At 42.9% G+C, this 18492-nt stretch overlaps 1 long non-coding RNA gene across 1 annotated transcript in view; it reads left to right on the top strand.

Moving 5' to 3' along the window:
• The window catches only part of LOC307210600, a 54595-nt gene that overhangs the window by 6715 nt on the left and 29388 nt on the right, over positions 1-18492 (top strand). The window contains exons 2-3 of the long non-coding RNA XR_013836075.1: positions 555-622; positions 1129-1225. This is a non-coding gene — a long non-coding RNA (uncharacterized lncRNA). The remainder of the gene's footprint in view (positions 1-554; positions 623-1128; positions 1226-18492) is intronic.

Below are 18492 nucleotides of genomic sequence, written 5' to 3'. Positions count from 1 at the left end.
GATTACGTTTGCAGTTTGTAAAGAAACTAATTGCTGACGAAATGATTGTATTTGAATATGTCCCAGGTGATAATCAAATTGCGGACATTTTTACAAAAGCACTTCCAAAGGTTACACATGAAAAACATGTACAAAGTATGCTTTATGTTTTTGTTCCACAATGATGAACCGCAGGGGAAATGTTGAATGGTTACTTTAAATGTAAAGGTTCATCATTGTTCCACCTAATGTGTATGTCTTTAAGGGGCCAGAGCAAGGGCCAGAGCAAGATAACGAGACCCAGCTTTACAGCTGTGAAACATAGCAGGTGCTGCTGAGTTGCGTTGATTAAGGTGTGTCAGCATTTGCATGTAGTATATAAGGAGCAGCACCTAGCTCTCCCATTACCTTGGGGGTTGGGTTGGTGGTTGGGTCTGGTTTGTTGATGTATTTAGTGTAAATGGAGTTTTTGTTTTTTGTAATTAAAACCTTGTTTAAGTTATTTTTGAGTCCCTTTCTTTTTAATGCATGGTCTCCCCAGCAAGCTCTCTGCAGCGCTACCATACTGCAAATAGCCAACAGTCAGAACCCACCATGAACACCTGCCTTGTTCTCACGTGAGAGGTGCCGGAACTGAGTTCTGGTGAGTTCTGGCTGAATAAAAGCCTCAGGACTAACAAACTGGCATTTCCATGCACACTGCACAGAATTGTCTGTTTGTGGTGGTCCTGAATGGCTTTTCACCAACTTCTTGGGAAATAAAGGTCAAAGCAGGAATGTTTGAATTGCTAGTTCTTGCTTGACACATGCAACTTCCTTGACACATGCAACCTGACTAGCCTGTCAGGTTTTAACTTGCTGTATCATCTGCCAATGAGTGGCTGAGCAACTGTCTTCTAAATGGGTCTATGTGGGCAGAAGTATCAGGACTGCTGCCTATCATTGGCTTAGCTGCAGTGATGTCACAGAGAGGCATGGCAGCCTTGCCGTAGGCAACTGAGGTTTAAGGGGGACTTAGGAGGCCATTCCTAAAGCCAATCTGTAACTTAATTTACATTTTCTCATCATAAGTCCAACCAAAGCTAACCATGCTAAAGTCCCATTGATTCCAGAGGAAAAGGATGAATCACACATTTGATTCTCTTGCAGAAACAGCTGAGACTAAAAGGGATTGGCAGGTTTGTGCCACAGCTGAAAGCAACTTACTACAAATTTTTAAAAAGAAAAACCAATGAGGAAAGGGAAAGTAAGAGTGGAGGGGAGAGAATAAGTAACTTTAAAAAAAAATTAAAGGACGTTAGGAATTTCAAATGATGCTTTCTTGTTGTGGGCTGAGTAGCTGAGCAGCCTGTGACTTGGAGGCCATTGGTCACAGACAGCTGACTTTTCCTTTATAGGGTGTGAAGGATTTTTGGCTTTAACATGTGATCTGAGTGTCTCTAGGTGTTAATGAGCACCATGCCCTGAACCATACAAGCAAACAAACATAAGATCTTCGTGGCTGGCCAAAACAGTTTTAATTTACAGGGATAAATCTCATTAAGCCAGATCCATTACATTCTACCTTTTTTCTATTTGTCGTGAATTCAAGCAGCTATCTCAAATAGCATGACCAAACTGAAAACACATTTCACGTTGCCACTCGGGATCCCCATCCATGTCTCAGGCTCTCGCGGCCAGCACATTACAACCCCGAGCAGAATTGCTAGAATGTGTGAAAGAGATGCAGATGTCCACGGCTGTGATTCTGGCGTGTGCTTGTGACAAGCCATCAAGGTTTATAACAGGGTCATAAAGGCAAAAGAGTTGAGAACTGTGTCTCCTTAACTATATCTACTTTCCGAAAGTAATGAGGATCAGAGAGATTAAAATGCAGTTAAGGGGTTTGTTTTTAATTCAGGGTGTCCCCCCTTTCCCTCCATGAACTTTCTTTACATCACCAATGTGGCAAACTTTTGTTTTTGTGGGACAAAAACAACATCAACAAGCACCCCTCAATGTTCTTCCAACTCATAGGAACAATAGCTAAAAGTAATTGTGAACAGGCAAGATGTTCTGGAAGATGGAGCCATATTCCCCGAGCCACCATCTTCCTCTTGAAAAATCACAGAACTGTTGGGCTTCGCCAACTTTTTGCCTCTATGTAGTAATTGCTCACCAACCTTTGGAGCCCATATATAAACTTCTTCCTGCTAGCAGACTTGTCTATACCATAAAGTATGCATGGAGCTTGGCTGCAAGATGTCCCCTTATGACTACTTTGCTAGTCCCCTCCCTCCATGTTTGGCCACACCTCTGGTTCTGCAGAGAAATGCTGGATCCATCAGAAGCAGGAAATGTTTTGAATTCTGTTAGCGTTTCCCCTCAGCCCAAACAGCAGTTTTAGGCAGGGCTTTTTTCCCCAGCCGGAACTCAGTTCCGACACGTCTCAGGTGGGCACTGTTGCCATTATAAGAGAACAAGGGAGGTGTTCATGGTGAGTTCTGGCACCTCTTTTTCTAGAAAAATAGCAGTGGATTAAGGGTTTCTACCATCAACCTGCCTCAGTCACAGTCAGAGTAATATCACAAACCTTCCAGGAAGGGATTGAGTGATGGTGCCTCAAACTAGGGCGATGGGGACCATGCAACTTACTCCCCATAAATAAATTGCAAGTCCGGCTCAAACAAGCTACCAGCCACACGCTCTGCAGTCATGTGGATGGACTCTGAAGACAAACGGGGGCGTTTACCTTGCACAAGAAACACAGAGAACCCATGCTGCGTTCAGGTTTTTAAAACTTTTTAATTTTTTATTTGCAACAAGGCCTTTCCAGCAAGCTGCCTGCAGCAATTCTGCACTGGTATTCCTGAGCTGTAACTCTTCCCATCTCTCCTTTTCCTCCCTGCTGCTCTCCTTCGGTTTCATTGAGCCCTGTATCTTTCGCCTGGCTTTTGAGCTTCTTTTGCATGAATTTCCTTCCCCCCGCTTCTCAGTTTCCTGGATAGGTTCTATCACTTATCTGGATCATTTCATAGCACATAAATAAAGTGGTGAGATAAAGCACAAAGGGTTCTTGATAAAGTCCAAGTTTTGTTTAACAGTTAAGATAGTGAAAGTTTACAAGAGTTGCTCTGGGAGAGATCTGTGTTGTGAATAGAGCTATTATTGCCATTATCACATTGTTTAGACTGCTGGGCAAAAAACACAGGCATTTTCATACTTGTTTAACAGCTTCATCAGGCTGTATATTTTCATTGTCCTTTGGACTCAGTTGTCATGGGGATGAAAATGACACAATAAAAAGAATCACTGATTCCTTCATGACAACTGATAGGTCCAAGAAGTCTTTAATTAGCAGGCAGAAGAGATTAAGGATGTCAGACCCCCTCATTCTCCGTAAACTTCTCTCCAGGAGTCTGATTTTCTCCCCACAGGCCAATAGAGGGCAGTGCTATCCTGTTTCTTTTGATGCTAGATATTTGTGTGTGTGTGTGTGTGTGTGTGTGTGTGTGTGAGAGAGAGAGAGAGAGAGAGAGAGAGAGAGAGAGAGAGAGAGAGAATCCAAAAATAAAAATCCACTTTTGCTACACTGGCCTATAAGCTGGACATATGAGGGAATAATAATATATTTTTGCACAGAAGTAATATCTTTGCATTTACAATGTATTTATAGTTACAATTCATACCCAATTTTCAGGATGAAATTCCCACAATTCCAATTTGTTATGTCACTGAGAAAAATGAAGGCAACTTATCCCCCCCCCAATGGAACATGCTACTCAACTTCTACCCAAATCACAGAGCAAATGGGTATGATGTTGTAACAGAATGATTCTTCCCAAAAGGGGTTGATTAATGAATAGAACACATAAACATAGATGTGTTCACTTAAGTCATAGAAATGGCTGTATGGGTGTGTGTGTGTGTGTGTGTGTGTGTAATTTATGGTGTTCCCCATTGTTAAGGTAAGATATACCATCTGTTGAAGATGTTCTGATTCATTTCATATAAATGAACACATTTAAAAATAAAAGCTCTTGTAGAATTATGATTAAAATGTTTTTACACTTAGCAAACAAGTTAGTAGATGAGTTCTTGTTCCTAAGTTTTTTTTTGTTTTTTAAAAAAATCCATAAACAGATATGAGAAGAGTAAAAAACTGTCAATACCAATGAGCATTTATTTGGCCGATTCCATCATTTTGCGCACGCACACACGCACCTCTCACTCATTCACTCTCACACACCAATTTACTTCCTGTTATTTTTTTTAAGTAAACATCAAGGGTGGTCAGAATGAATTACTTTTAATGCTCAGTGTATAAATACACAGGAGCCTTCCTCTTCCTGTTCTTGAGTCACAATCCAAAGCAAAGGTTGGCATCTTACTCCTTTGGATTGTTTGATTATTGTTACTATTCATGCTTTTAAACCATTCCTTCCATAGCCAGGGCAATTTACCAGCTACCACTTTTTCAGACCATGTCGCCATTTAAAGTCTCGGGATTCTAGGAGCCATATAGCATTTTCATGGTTTGCGATTCAAGAAAAATGTTTCATGTCCTAGGCTGTTTTGTTAGACCAGCATCCTAAAGAGAAACTGAAGCAGTGGAATTATACTATTTGTTTGAGTGCTGTCATGTTCATACTATTATCATGCAACAGAAACAACAATTTCAGATCTTCAAAGGTCTTGCAGGTTTTTAATCTTCTCACAGGTCATAGCTGAAGCAATCAACAAACTGGTGATAATTGTTTTGCCTACACTTGAGCTGGCTTCACATCTTTTAATATGCATATCCAGGAGAACAACTATTTACTGAATAGTAAACATGACTTGTGCTAATTCAATATGCAGCGATTGCAGACCATCCTTTTTTAAAAGTCTTAAATATCTTCCAACCTAAGGCACCTAAAATTGTAATTCACTACCTGTGCATCGCCCTTCACAAGCTTTTGCTTTGTGAAGTTTGTTAGCTTTGACTTACGTGGCTAACTTTCAGCAGATACAGGTATGATGAGTCTCAACAGTACTCATTTTTACTTCACTGTGGTTTGCATTAAATCAGAATGAATTGTTCAGAACGCATTAATTTTTGAAATTTAAAAACAGGTATCTTAAAGTTTGGGGCAAACACCAGATGCTGGCACATTATGCATATGATAAGGCCTATCAGACTTGGGATTGCTCACATGAGTAAAGGAGCAGGCTCTGAGAGGAAATATTCATCCTACAGAGTTTACAATCTCATTTCTCTCTAATAAGACTATTTGGCCAATTCCTAACAGGCAGTGGTGTAGCCAAAGCCTGCAGTCTGTAGCAAGATTCCCATAAAACCAAATTTTTGCAGCCTTTGTGGAGTGCAAAGTTACCCCAATTAATTGCAGCCAGAATCGTAGACTCTGGGTCTGCAGGATTTGTTCTCTATTTATTTAGATGAAGGCGTTATCAGCAAAAGGAGCTGATCTTGAAGGCATGTTTACCGCCAAGATGATATATCCTGCATTACGTTATCTATAAGTATTTTTGCTATTATAGAAACTTTTCCTCCTGGCTGGAGCATTTTGCTGCAGCAAATTGCAGAGCCAAAAAAAAAAAGGGACCTTCATTTGGCGGCACAGAAAATTTGCATAAAATATTGCTCTAAGCACTGGAGGATCTTATTACATAGGGTTTTGATGATAATCTTTGTTGAAATAATATTTAACACATGCTGCACTTTTAATTAAGTATCTGAATAATCTCAAATTAATACCAGAGGTTTAAAAATAAGTTTTCATTTTAGTGAACTGTAACATAATAGCAGGCACCATGGCCATTTCTCTCTCCCTTACCCTTTGATTTAATTAAATGCCCCTTTGTGTCTTTCTTGTCACTTCAGAAATGAGCATGAAGAAAACAGGGCCAGAAACAATTTTTAAATGCTTTTTTTGCTTTTTGCACACGTCTCATTATGGTTGTTGTTGTTGTTGCTAATAATAATGATGGTGATGATGATGATACATTTTGCTTCTGGAATTCAGTGTTCTTTGATGAGGATGTTTAATTGGAATCAACTGGATTGGTGCTTTGCAATTTGCCTGCACACTCAAAGGGCAATTACAACATGTTGTTACCTTTGTGAAGATGTTTCGGTATATTGGTGCTGAGACAAAAGTCAGTGTTTGGGAGCAGCAGTCTGTGGCGGTGAAGTTGGTTCTGGTGCGCGGGTGCACGCACACACACACAACTGCAGACTGTTCAGTCTCAGCAGTTTGCACAACATAGGCATACTCTGAAGATTATTATGCTGTTGAAGTTGGAATGCAAAGTAAAAGGGAGGGCTTAATGTTTCCTGAGAGGAATCAAGCGGTTGCAAATAAATTCGCGTTTATTCTATTTATTTTTTCAAATTAAAAAGCCCTGATCTGGCAGATTTGTTTGCCTTCCACTTGGGCATATTTGACAATCAGTGCTTCATTATTTCATCTTAAGAAATTCCATTTGAATAAAGGTTCATGGGAGTGAGAGTTTTCTATTGCAGCCACTTTGGTCTCTCTCACGTCTCTCTCACACACAGGGAAGCACATTGTTTGCTCTGCATAAGGCGGCGGGGGCGGGTGGGGGGGAAAAGAATATTCACCATTTGGAACAGAGAGGATGTAATCAGACAGGCTTTGAAGGTTTTCTGTTAGATTCCCCCTTTATCCCATCCCATCTATCATTGTAAAGGAGACATATATAACTGCTGCAGTTTGTATATTGAGGGGAGCTGCCTGCTTTTTTCCCTTTGCTGAGATAATGACACTGTGGGTTGTTGACTGCTGTTATCTCTGATGACAGCCTTATCTGCATGGCTCTGATTCTAGTGCACAGAGTCGGGAGATATACAGTACTTATGAAACTGACCAGTGCTCCAATTATATGAGAGAAAAAGAAAAAAGAAAAATTCAGAACCCATTTCGACAGAGCAGGAAAATGTTCATGATTTGTACCTCCTAAATTTTCATTTCCTTTTTTAAAAAAACAAAATTAAATATAAAATCCTTCTGGGATAGGAAGCAGCGATCAAGGTCAGACCGAAGAGAGGCAGTGGCCCCCATCCCAGCGACAGCAATCCACGTGACACGTGCGGGTTACACATGCAGATCTGTTACAACGCTGTAAGTCAGTTGTGGGGATCAAACTTACATATACCTCCTCCTTCTTTGGGTAGGCTGAGAGTACAAAGTGGTACCCAGATTCTGCCTGCCAGGCAGGTGAGCACCACTGCCTCCCTGATCACTCCACTGAATCAGGACTAAATCGCTTCAGTCAATTCATTCAGCCAAAATGATCTCTCTGTTGGCCAACGCTAATGCAGCACAATAGAGTTGTAAACAGAAATCTTCACAAGGCCCTGCCATACTGCACCACTTCCTTTTCTCCAGATCTCCAGGCACCTTAATAAGCAGTTATGATACAGCTTGACTCCATTCCCATGCTGGAAATCAACCACTTTGGTTCATCTGTACATAAAATCTTTGTTTCTGATTTAATCTGATGAAGGCTTGGCGTACTTGAACCGCTTTATTTCTCATTTGTGAGGTAACATTTAAACATGGTTCGTATTGCAGCAATGAGGTGAACCAGATGATTAAGTCTAATTTGCAGTTACCTGCCTGCACAATAAGAGGCAGCTGCCTGAGACCATGTAAGCCTTGCAAGTTACCAGCATGCATTAGTCCTTTCAGATAAGTAGGGTCTCAGATAACCAGGGATAACACAGGTTCGGCATTACAAAATTACAGTGCATTAGAAACCTGAAGTGGCAAGCCTTGCTCCCTCTCTCAAAACTTGCTTTGTGTACAAACTTTTGTCCCCGGTACTAAGTGAAGTTCCAAAACGAGGAATGTGTGTCACCATCTGAGGGTGTGTGGTCCAAAGTCCAGAATGTCAGATGGGCAAAAGTTAGGTACCACGGTATAAATGTACTTCAGAGACTCGTTTGCATTATCTCTGCAAGGAATTAGCATAACTTGGATGAACATAGTAAGCAGAAGATGTTGCAATGAATAAGGGCCCAAGCTTGTTATCTGTGCATGGTGATTCAGCTCCTTTCATCACAGAGATGAATTTACAGATCCTGCAAGCCAGCAACAAATATAAGACTCTTGTTATCTGCCATCCAGCCACTAAGCTTCTAAAGCAAATGACATTCATGGTTTCGAGGTACTTGTATTGACTTACAAAGCTGTATACAGCTTTGGGCCCGGATCCCTGAATGCCTTCTCTCATGTTGATGGTGCTCCAGCTCTGGAATTTTGTCTTCTCTGAGATACGCAATGGCTGGTACTTACTCTTTAAAGCTGTTGACGCCAGCCTTTTGCTGGGTGCCAGAACTTATGTCTATTTTAATGTTGGCTGGTTGAAATTTATCTGCCCCCACCCTGGTGATTATTATTATTAGGTATGTGGATCTGTTGTAACTGTAACCTACTCTAGAACTGCACTGGCAATGAAGAGTGGATTGGAAATGTCATTCATCATAAATAAAGCAAGCTTATAAAATAAAGTTGCAATTAATGAAGAAAGGAAGTTGAGATTCCCAACACGAAACCGAAAACTGCAGCAACAGCAGTTTGTTTCAAGGAAGTGTGTGATGTGCAATGCTTTTCTTGACACACTCACTGCCATTTCACCAGGATCAACTTTGGATGCAAGTGTTATGCAGTGAAAAATTACCAGAAATGAGAGGCTGCATCCAGTGTTGCAGTTCAGCTGGCACAACAGACTGCTGTGCACCCAACAGAGCTCCCTCTTCCTTTCCTGTCCCCTGTGCAGACTTAAAATCAGCACTAAGTGGTTTGTGGGCCATCTGGAGCAGATTTTGGGTTCATGCAACAGAAGAAGCCCCAGTGCACCAGCGGAACACTATGCAAAAAGACACTGGTTACAACCCTAGGCCTGGGAGATTGGCCTGTACTGTACGCTGTGAAAATGACAGTGTATTTTCTTGAAAATCGGAGTGTGTGAACAATCTGCAGGGCACCAAAGAAGGACAGAGCCAAAGCCTCAACATCTCTTTTGAACAACTGCTTTCTTTTCGGAGCAACAGGTTTATTGTCTAGCAACTGAGTGGAGCATTTAAGTTTCAAACAATAGAGCTGGGTTTGCAATGGTTATTAAGCCAGTTTTGCTGTGGGATGGAAACCTTCCCCTCTGCAGCCTCAAAACACATGCTCCCCCCCCCCCATTCCAGCACGTGCCCTCCTTGACACAAATGGTCACTTTTCAGCAAGATTGCTTAGAAATGATGTCAGTAATTAAAACCATTCTCCCCTAATAGACTTCGACGTTCCTTCATGAGGGAGAAAGCTGGTCTCTCACGTCATGACGCCTCAGCCATGGTGGGGCTGCTCTTTTCTTTCGCCCGGCCTATAGGCGCTAGGAGCAGCCTGTATCTGCAGACCATGGGAGCCGCTTCCATTTTGGGTTGTAAACCTAGGCAGGCAAAGTGAAGTCAGCTGTCCTTTCTGGAACAGTGAAGGAAATGTATTCCAGCAAAGGGCAGTTTGAAATGAAGCATACTAACAGCATGCTCTAAGAAAAAACTTAAGGGAAATGGTGGGGAAAGGCATGGCACACAGAGGGATTGTTGTTTGGATACCAAAAACATGCAACTACCCCAAAAATGGCCTTGTTTGTTTGCAGGCTATGAAATATAGGCTTTCCCAGCATTTTAGTGATTTCCACACTACTCCTGCCTGATCTAGACATCAGAATGAAACTATGCAACAGGCATTGAAAGGTAAAGGTAAAGGGACCCCTGACCATTAGGTCCAGTCATGACCGACTCTGGGGTTGCGGCGCTCATCTCACTTTATTGGCCGAGGGAGCCGGCGTTTGTCCGCAGACAGCTTCTGGGTCATGTGGCCGGCATGACTAACCCGCTTCTGGTGAACCAGAGCAGCACACAGAAATGCCGTTTACCTTCCCGCCGGAGCGGTACCTACTTATCTACTTGCACTTTGATGTGCTTTCAAACTGCTAGGTTGGCAGGAGCAGGGACAGATCAACGGGAGCTCACCCCGTCGCAGGGATTTGAACCACCGACCTTCTGATCGACAAGTCCTAGGCTCTGTGGTTTAACCCACAGCGTCACCTGCATCCCTAACAGACATCTAAATACCGTTATATACCAGAGGCAGCAATGCTCTCCTACCACACAAAAGCACACTAAAGATCCATCATCTACAGTCACAACAGCTGATGAAAGTCTCTGCCACAGGGCTCGGTTGACTGGAAGCAGAAGGGGCCTGGTACCGTTGCCCGAGTATGGTTTAGTTCAGACTGGAAAACAAGTCCAGAGAAGTCACACTTGTCCAGAAAAGCATGTTATTGGCCCTACCGCTTGCACATATCTCTGTCATTAGAGACCCAGATGACAAAAAGAATAAGACTCACTTGCAGCAAGCAGTTTACAGGTGTGCAATGGGCACAAATCAAAGTGCTCTTTTTGACTTTAGAAGCATCAGGGAAACAGAATTGCCTGCTCTTTTACTAGCATCCCTGGTGGCCCTCCTTCAGGTGCGATTATACTTTCTATGGCCTGATGAACTCTTCATGCAAAGAGGTCCAGCTGGTACCTTCCCAATTTTGTTTTAGGTGTCAGACAGTCCCATTTACCTTGGCTATATGGAGTTTTGTTCAAGCTCAGTTTGTTCCATTTTTTTTAACTGGAGCCAGTTTGATTTGGTAGATGGGCTGCTGGAGCTGTTTCAGTTTGTAGTGGCCTGCTTTTTCTGCAGCTTAGTTGGCCCATTGGATATAGAATTGGTTGTTTTCCTACTTATTTTTATGCTCCCCTCATAGGAACATAGGAAATTGCCTAGGACTCAGACCATTCATCCATCTAAGCTCAACACTGTCTACACTGAGTAGCAGCAAACTCTCTAGGATTTCAGGTAGGAGAAATTCCCATCTCTAACTGGAGATGGCAGGGACTGAACCTGGGAACTTCTCCAGGCAATGCAAGATTCTCTTTCACTGAACTACAGCCATTCTCTGTATGCTATTGACACTTTATTGTGTTTTATCTGTTAATGGAGCCCCCCCACCCCCACCCCTCCCAACTGGCCTTTTTGCAGTAAGCAAATGTGCTGCAAAGTGTGGGATAACAATCACCTGACATGATGTCATACAATCCCTGCAAAACAAAAGTGCAGAATGAATGGATAAACGTATAAACTTCAGACAAACTTTGTAAAAACAAATCGGGATGAATGCTCCATAAACAAGTTGTCTGGAAGAGCTTTAGGTGACCCCGGCTCTCTTAGCCTCAGCCCCCCCCCCACCTGCAAAATTGGGGGGGGGGAATAATACTGGCTAACTTGGCTTCTTAACAACAACAACAACAACAACAACAACAACAACAACAACAACAACAGGGAGGTTGCAAGGAGCACTGTATAAATATAAAATATGTGTTAGTGATGATGAAAATAATGCGATTATCCACCTTGAATGACATCTGGATAGTGAAAATAAATAAGAAAGAGAAAGACAAGCTCATGAATACTTCAAACATGGCACCAAAGGGTAGAATGGGCTTGAAGACTGCATTTCATTTTGAAGAAGTATTTTAACCAGTTTTGTACTTTGATGTCATTGTACTATGATGCCAAGCAGAAACAGTAGTGCACTTTCATCTACCTAGCCTAATACTCCTAAGCTTTGTAAAGCACTTGCCTTCCTCAGACCAAAGGTTTTAGACAGGGCAAAAAATGTATCTGTAAAGGCTATATTCTTCTGCTATAATGCCGAAACGTTCTTAAGTTCTGAAGAGATGCTCCATGTTTCCACATCCTTCTCTTGAATTTTTCCCTATGTAGAAGAATTTTGTTGCCGGTTTGAACATATAATGATGGCAATCAAAGCAAACAAGGCAAACAATTTCCACAGCCAAATTTCTAGACAGAGACACAGTGAAAATAAGCAAGATACACAGGGTGCTGCTGGGGGAGGGGAAGCAAATCTGTCTGCCAGGACATATATATCCCCTTAGCAAATTATGATAAAACACTGAAAAATAGCACCTGCAAGTCCAGTAAAATTTTATGTAGGGTGCTTCCACACTGGTTTATTGTGGATTTGGTGCTGCTCATGAATTTTTTTCATAGTTTCCAAATGGCATCTTCCTCACCAAAACATCTATACCCCCCTCCCCCCATTTAATCCAAAATTACTATCAGATTTTCTGCAGTCCTGATTAAATGGGAAAATAATATGGAGCAACATTTTTGAGGTCATTGCACATAATATGAACAACGCCCCTGTGTGTGGAAGCACTGTTAGCTTATTAACATTTTGTTTTATTATTTTCAGAATAATTTTAGGAAGTGGGATCAACTGGGTTAGGGAGAGATTCACATGATAGTGAGCAGGAACTTGAAATTCAACATATCCATTGTTTTATCCTGGAAGAAAATTCCTTAAGAAAGCAAATAGATTGGGGGGGGGGAAGGGGGATTCATCACTTATAGTAACTGGCAATCTAGTAACCTAAATAGGTTCAAATGCTGTAGCTCTCCCCCCCCCCCTTTTTAAAAGAAAAGTTAAGAATGTGTTTATTTTAAACAATACTTCTTTCATGGCAATTTCTAATAATTGATGCAATCAATGCAATAAAACCAACAACACTTTATTTGGCTATTTACAACAGTGGGTCCAAATGCAGTACTTGCATGGCTTCAGACCAGCAACATTTGGCAGCAGGCGTTTTGGGAGGCCCAGGAACCCCCCCCCCCGAGTACTTTTCTTTGAACTTTAGGCCAGCTTTTAGCCCTGGCCTGCCTGTATTTATCTGCGCTGACAGTGAATGGGAATTGGAAAATGGAAAGGAGAGAATGGCTGCTACTTTTTAAAAAGCTAATTTAAAAGCAGGCGCAGTCTTCTGTAAAGATGATTCTGATTGTCCCCAGCTCTTTTGAAGGGACAAGGTTAAATCCATTTGTATTCAGAATGTGGGATTAGGCACTCACACAAAATGAACAACATCTTCCTTATTTATTCCATATTTAAATGGCCCCCGGAAGTATAAGCCAGTCGATTCCCAGCTGTTTGGGAATGCCAAGGGATCTTCTCCACTCCCACTCCCCCTCTTCCAAAATACATCAGCAAAATTCCTAAAATCCCACCAACTCTTTTCTGCCCAGTCCCCCAGCACAACCCTGAAGGAGGGGGATTGTATGTCATCCCTAAAGTTACATGTAAAGTAAGTGCAGCTTTATTCCAAAGTGGCTTGGTGGAGTGGAATGCAATCCAGTATGGTGCATCACCCTAATACCAGATGTCCTTACATGACCTCATTCTGTTTGTTAGAAAAGATGGATTGTATGCATATGAGCAAATAACTACCGTTTTTTCCAAGCCTCTCGATTTTACAGGGAATCTTCCTGTAAAAGCACTGCTGTGGCCTGGAAGTGTCTTGGGGGAGAAGGGTTAGAGCATTTTAGAATTTTCATTTATGTCCTGCTTCTGCTCCAGTGAGCACAAGGGCAGCATACGTGGCTCTCCCCACCCCCACTTCATATTCACAACAACCCTGAGAGGTAGGCCTGGCTGAGAGATAGCAACTGACTCAAGGTCACCCAAAGAGGTGTATGTTGAGCGGGGGATTTGAACCCCGGGTCTCCCCAGTCCTGGTTCAACACTCCCAACTTCATCTTCAGAAAGTTCGCCTGCATGCATTAAAAGAGTGATTGCTACTCTGGGGTTATCAATTTGATCCTGCAAAGTATATCCTCCCTCCACCCTTAAAAAGCACATTTTAGCCATTATCACGCCTCCAGTGAGCTGTCACATCTAATTATCCTGTCCTTCTGGATGGAGCATGGAGTATGAAGAATGTTTCATCTTTGTCAGTTTCACATAAGGTAAGGGAGGAAAGAACTGATTCTTTGGAAAGTTGAAATGGCTACTACAAAACAGGGGAGAGAGTCACCATCCTTATAAAAATTAATAATAAAGAGAAAAAGTTAAAATTCCATGGAATGGCAGGTGCACGGCTGTGGAGGAAGAGGGCATTTCATGTCACAAAATTACGTCTATTAACTGCTTTTCTGCTTCTTGTGCCCAGGGCAGGGTTCAATAGAAGCTCAACTATTCAACACCACAATACAGTGGTACCTCAGTTTACGAACTTAATCTGTTCCGGAAGTCCGTTCTTAAACCGAAACCATTCTTAAACCGAGGCGCGCCTTCCCTAATGAGGCCTCCCACCGCCAGTGCCCTTCCACCATTCAGATTCCGTTCGTAGACTGAGGTAAAGTTCTCAAACCAAGGCACTATTTCCAGTTTTGCCGAGTTTGTAAACCAAATCGTTCTTAAACCGAACTGTTCTTAAACTGAGGTGTTGTTGTTTAGTCATTTAGTCGTGTCCGACTCTTCGTGACCCCATGGACCAGAGCACGCCAGGCACTCCTGTCTTCCACTGCCTCCTGCAGTTTGGTCAGACTAAACCGAGGTACCACTGTATATTAAAAACAAACTAACTAAAATAAAATAAAATAAATACAGCAACAAAACTGAATTTTAAAGGTCTTTGTAAACAGATTTAAAGTACAGAGTGGGGGCCCAGTATAGCTTTTTAAGGAGCTGTGGTGTCACAAGACAATGGAACAAGCTCTGCTCAGGGCCAGGGATGCCATGTAACTCAAGCAACTGCAGCCACGTAACACCTAGGATTGCGACAGCAGCATTAGCTGGGGGGAAATCGCATCAAACTCAGCAACGAAGGATTACATTTGAGTGCTAAGAAAATGTGATTTCCCCACAATGTTCACTTTGGTGACAGCCATCTGGAAAAGTATTTTGGGTTCCCTATAGTAACCTCTGCATAAAATTGAGAATGGGAAACCTGTAGTACTCCAGATGATATTGGACTGCAGTTCTCATCATCCCTGACCACTGGCCACAGCGGCAGGGACTGATGGGACTTGGGAGTCCAACAAGAGGATCACAGATTCCACATCCCTGGTGCAAACCCATCTCCAACCTCAATGACCTGTGTACAACGTGTAATTCCACTTGCTCATACACATTAGGATAGGATACATGTTTTGGGCTTGTAAATGGCAGCCATTAGGAAGCCTGAGCAGCTTTTGGACTGTGGAAGGTGGGGAAGTGAAGAGTGTTTGAGGACTGGGACATTCACAGGGAAACCAAAATGCTTGTTTACAAAGCTATTGAACTACCAACTTTACTGTATGCTTATAAAACATGGACAACTTATAAACACCATCTCCAACTCCTCAAATGATTCCATCAATGGTTTCTCCGAAAAAATTTACACATCACTTGGGAAGACAGGCAAACTAATATCAGTGTACTGGAAGAAGCAAAGATCACCAGTGTCAAAGCAATGATTCTTCAACATCAACTTTGTAGGACAGGTCATGTTGTTCAGATGCCTATTTACTATCTTCCAAAGCAACTACTCTATTCCCAACTTAAGAATGGAAAGCAAAATACTGGTGGACAACAAAAGAGGTTTAAAGATTCTCTCAAGAGAAACATAAAAAAATGTAGTACAGTTGTACCTTGGTTCTCGAACGGAATCCATTCGACTTCCGAAAACATTTGAAAACCAAGGCACGGCTTCTGATTGGCTGCAGAAGCATCCTGCACTCAAACGGAAGCCGTGTCAGATGTCTGGTTTCCAAAAAATGGTCGCAAACTGGAACACTCACTTCCGGGTTTGGAGCATTTGGGAGCCAAAACGTTCGAGTCGCAAGGCATTTGAGACCCAAGGTATGACTGTATAAGCACTGATAACTGGAAAACACTGGCCTGTGAACACTCCAACTGGAGAAAAGGTGTCATGGACTTTGAAGAAGCACAAATTCAGAGTGAAAAGGAAAAGTGAGCTAAGAGGAAGGCACGTTTGGCAAACCCTCACCGTGATCAACTCCCACCCAGAAACCTGTATTCCCACTGTGGAAGGGCATGTGGATCCAGAATTGGCCTCCAGTCACTTATGGACTCACTGTTAAGACCGTTTTCATGGAAGACAATCTTACTCAGCTAAGAATGATCGCCAAAGAAAGACCACTTCTGCATAACTCCTTGTATTATCCAGATTGTGCTGCCTTCATAGACAGGCAATTGCTGGGCTCTGCAGTGTGGACCCTTGCCTCCAAACAGAACATCATAAAATCTCCAGGTGAAGTGCTCAAAGCATAATTAGTTGCATTGTCAATCCTGCAAGAACTGTTCTGAGTGAATCCTCCTGAACTGAAGTAAGATTCTGTTATGCTGCTCTTGCCTCTCCCCACCCCACCAAAAAAGAAGCTGAAATCTAAATAAGCCTTCAATCCTTGTATCTTTATTTCAATTCTTTCTTGTTCCAGTCAAGCAGTAAATAAGGAAGCACGGATACTCCATGCCTACTGCAGTACAACTTGCCAATGCTTCTAAACTGCTCCTCTGAGCTCCTGCCAAAGCCCCTTATTCAGATACTGTGTAAAGCCTGTTGTTTTTTCTTGGGTATATTCCAGTTGTTCCTAGGTTCTTCTCAATTTCCCCACACTGGAGTTTCAGTTCTGGGATCCTATCTGATTGACTAATCATCCCTGGAGCATAAAGAGAACTACCCTAGAAAACATCTGGGTCTCCAAAATGAAGCAGCTCCCTGTGACAGAAATCCTTAAACATGTACAAGCACTGCATAGACATCCTTTTAGGGCGCCTCTCTTTCCAAGAGTTACAATGCATTTGGACACATTTTGGGTGGCAATGCACTGGAAACCTCACTTTGATATGACATGGTCTATGAGGCCAAAGATCTCTTACTATTGCCGTTTCTGAGTTCTTACCAGATGGAAAGGTAAGAAGGTAAGAATTGTAGTTGTTATTATTTTACTGAATTGTATTGTTTTGATGAATTTGTTGTTTGCCTTATTTATGTTATGTTTGATATTATAGTGTTTACAATGGTTTGCCCCTCCACAATACTATTGCAATTATTGTGAGCTGCTTTGAGCTCAACATTTGTTGTTCACAAAGTGGAATAAAATATTAAATCAAATTGAATCAAAAGCTAACTGTACTGCTTTGACCTGGTTTTTGCTTTCTTGGGAATTATTCTGGCCATATGCAATTTTCATTTGAATAAGTTTTAGTCTTTGTAACCCATGCATGACCTACAAGTAACATTGTAGGTGCAGAGAGGGTCACAGATCACCAGGCTGTATGTCTATCACTGCATGCAACAGGGTTCGGTCTTCAAAAATAACCAAAATAGTAAGTTAAAATGGATTATAACTCATGACAGTGTCTACATATCTAGATAGGCTTGCCTTAAAAAGGGTTTTTTTTAGCAGGGGCCAGAAAAGAGTGCAAAGTGTGGGTGCCACCCACTTTTGTTGCACTGTAGTTCAAGAGTGCCCCTCCAGAGGGTTACCACTGGAGAGGATGAAGAACAATAAATAAAGCAGGAGGATGTGTGGCGGGTCCACTACAAATCCACTACTAACGTGCTATTAACTGCATGACGTATGTATTGCGGAAAAGAGCAACCGTGAAATGCGCAAGTCTGAAGGGGCCCATATACCCCACAGAAACAAATCGGAAGGAACGCGCACTGAGCAGCAGATACCTTTAGCCTTCGCGCAAACTTTGTGAAAACATTAATCAGTATAAAGGTCGCCTGGGAGAGGGCGAACGGAGGGAGCTTTCGCTTTGCTATTTTGTTTTTGTTTAGGGAAACGGGCGCGCGGCCTGCCTCTGGCACTAGCTGGCTAATGAAGCTTAAGGGGTTTTGAAGGGCCTGAATGGGAGAAAAAAACCAGCCGGGCAAGGAATTTGGGCTGAATGCTCCCACACGCTTCACTGTGCAGAGCGGGAGGGGGGGGGCGAGGAGGGCTGCAGCCTACAAGGCAGAAGGGCCGCCCAGGCTTTCTACGCGAGGAAAGAGGCCCTGGAGCCCGCGCGCGCCTCCCGCCATGACGCGCCGAGCTGGGCCCGTCTCCTGCTCCAGACCTCCTTCCCCTTTGAAGTAAGCCACGTGCGTTGGCAGCGCCCGGCCGCCTCGGCCTGCGGGCCGCGGATCATCCAGGCATTGAAGAAGGGCAAGAAAAATGCAAAGCCCTGTCCCGAACACCATTAGCCCCTTTGCAACTTGCCTCTCCCTTGCTAATTCCTGGCCTTGTGGCTCCACGACGGCAGCCGCCGCCTTGCAAACACCTGCAGCTTTCCCTTTCTTTCTTTCTTCTAAACCGTAGGGGTATTCAAAGTCTTTCCTTTTTTCTACCCCCTCCCCTCCCTCTCTCTGGCGAACTTCGCTTGCTTCCTTTTCTTTGGCCCTTTCACTAACTAAATACAGCTGATCCAGACCCGGCCCCTCCGCACGTGCCAGATGAATAAATCGCACGCCTCGCCCCCTCCCGGGTTTAAATCTTCCCCCTGCTGCTGTGCTTGCTCATTCTCTTTGCAGCTGTGGGGTTGCTAGAGAGAGAGAAATGACCTATGGGCTGGCTGGCTTGCTATATTGCTGGTGTGCAATCCCGCAGC

The sequence above is a fragment of the Podarcis cretensis genome (assembly GCF_951804945.1).
Source record: "Podarcis cretensis genome assembly, chromosome: 2".
NCBI classification, from domain to species: Eukaryota; Metazoa; Chordata; class Lepidosauria; order Squamata; family Lacertidae; genus Podarcis; species Podarcis cretensis.
Note: the sequence above shows the minus strand (reverse complement) of the source record. Positions and strands in the feature narration are given on the sequence as shown.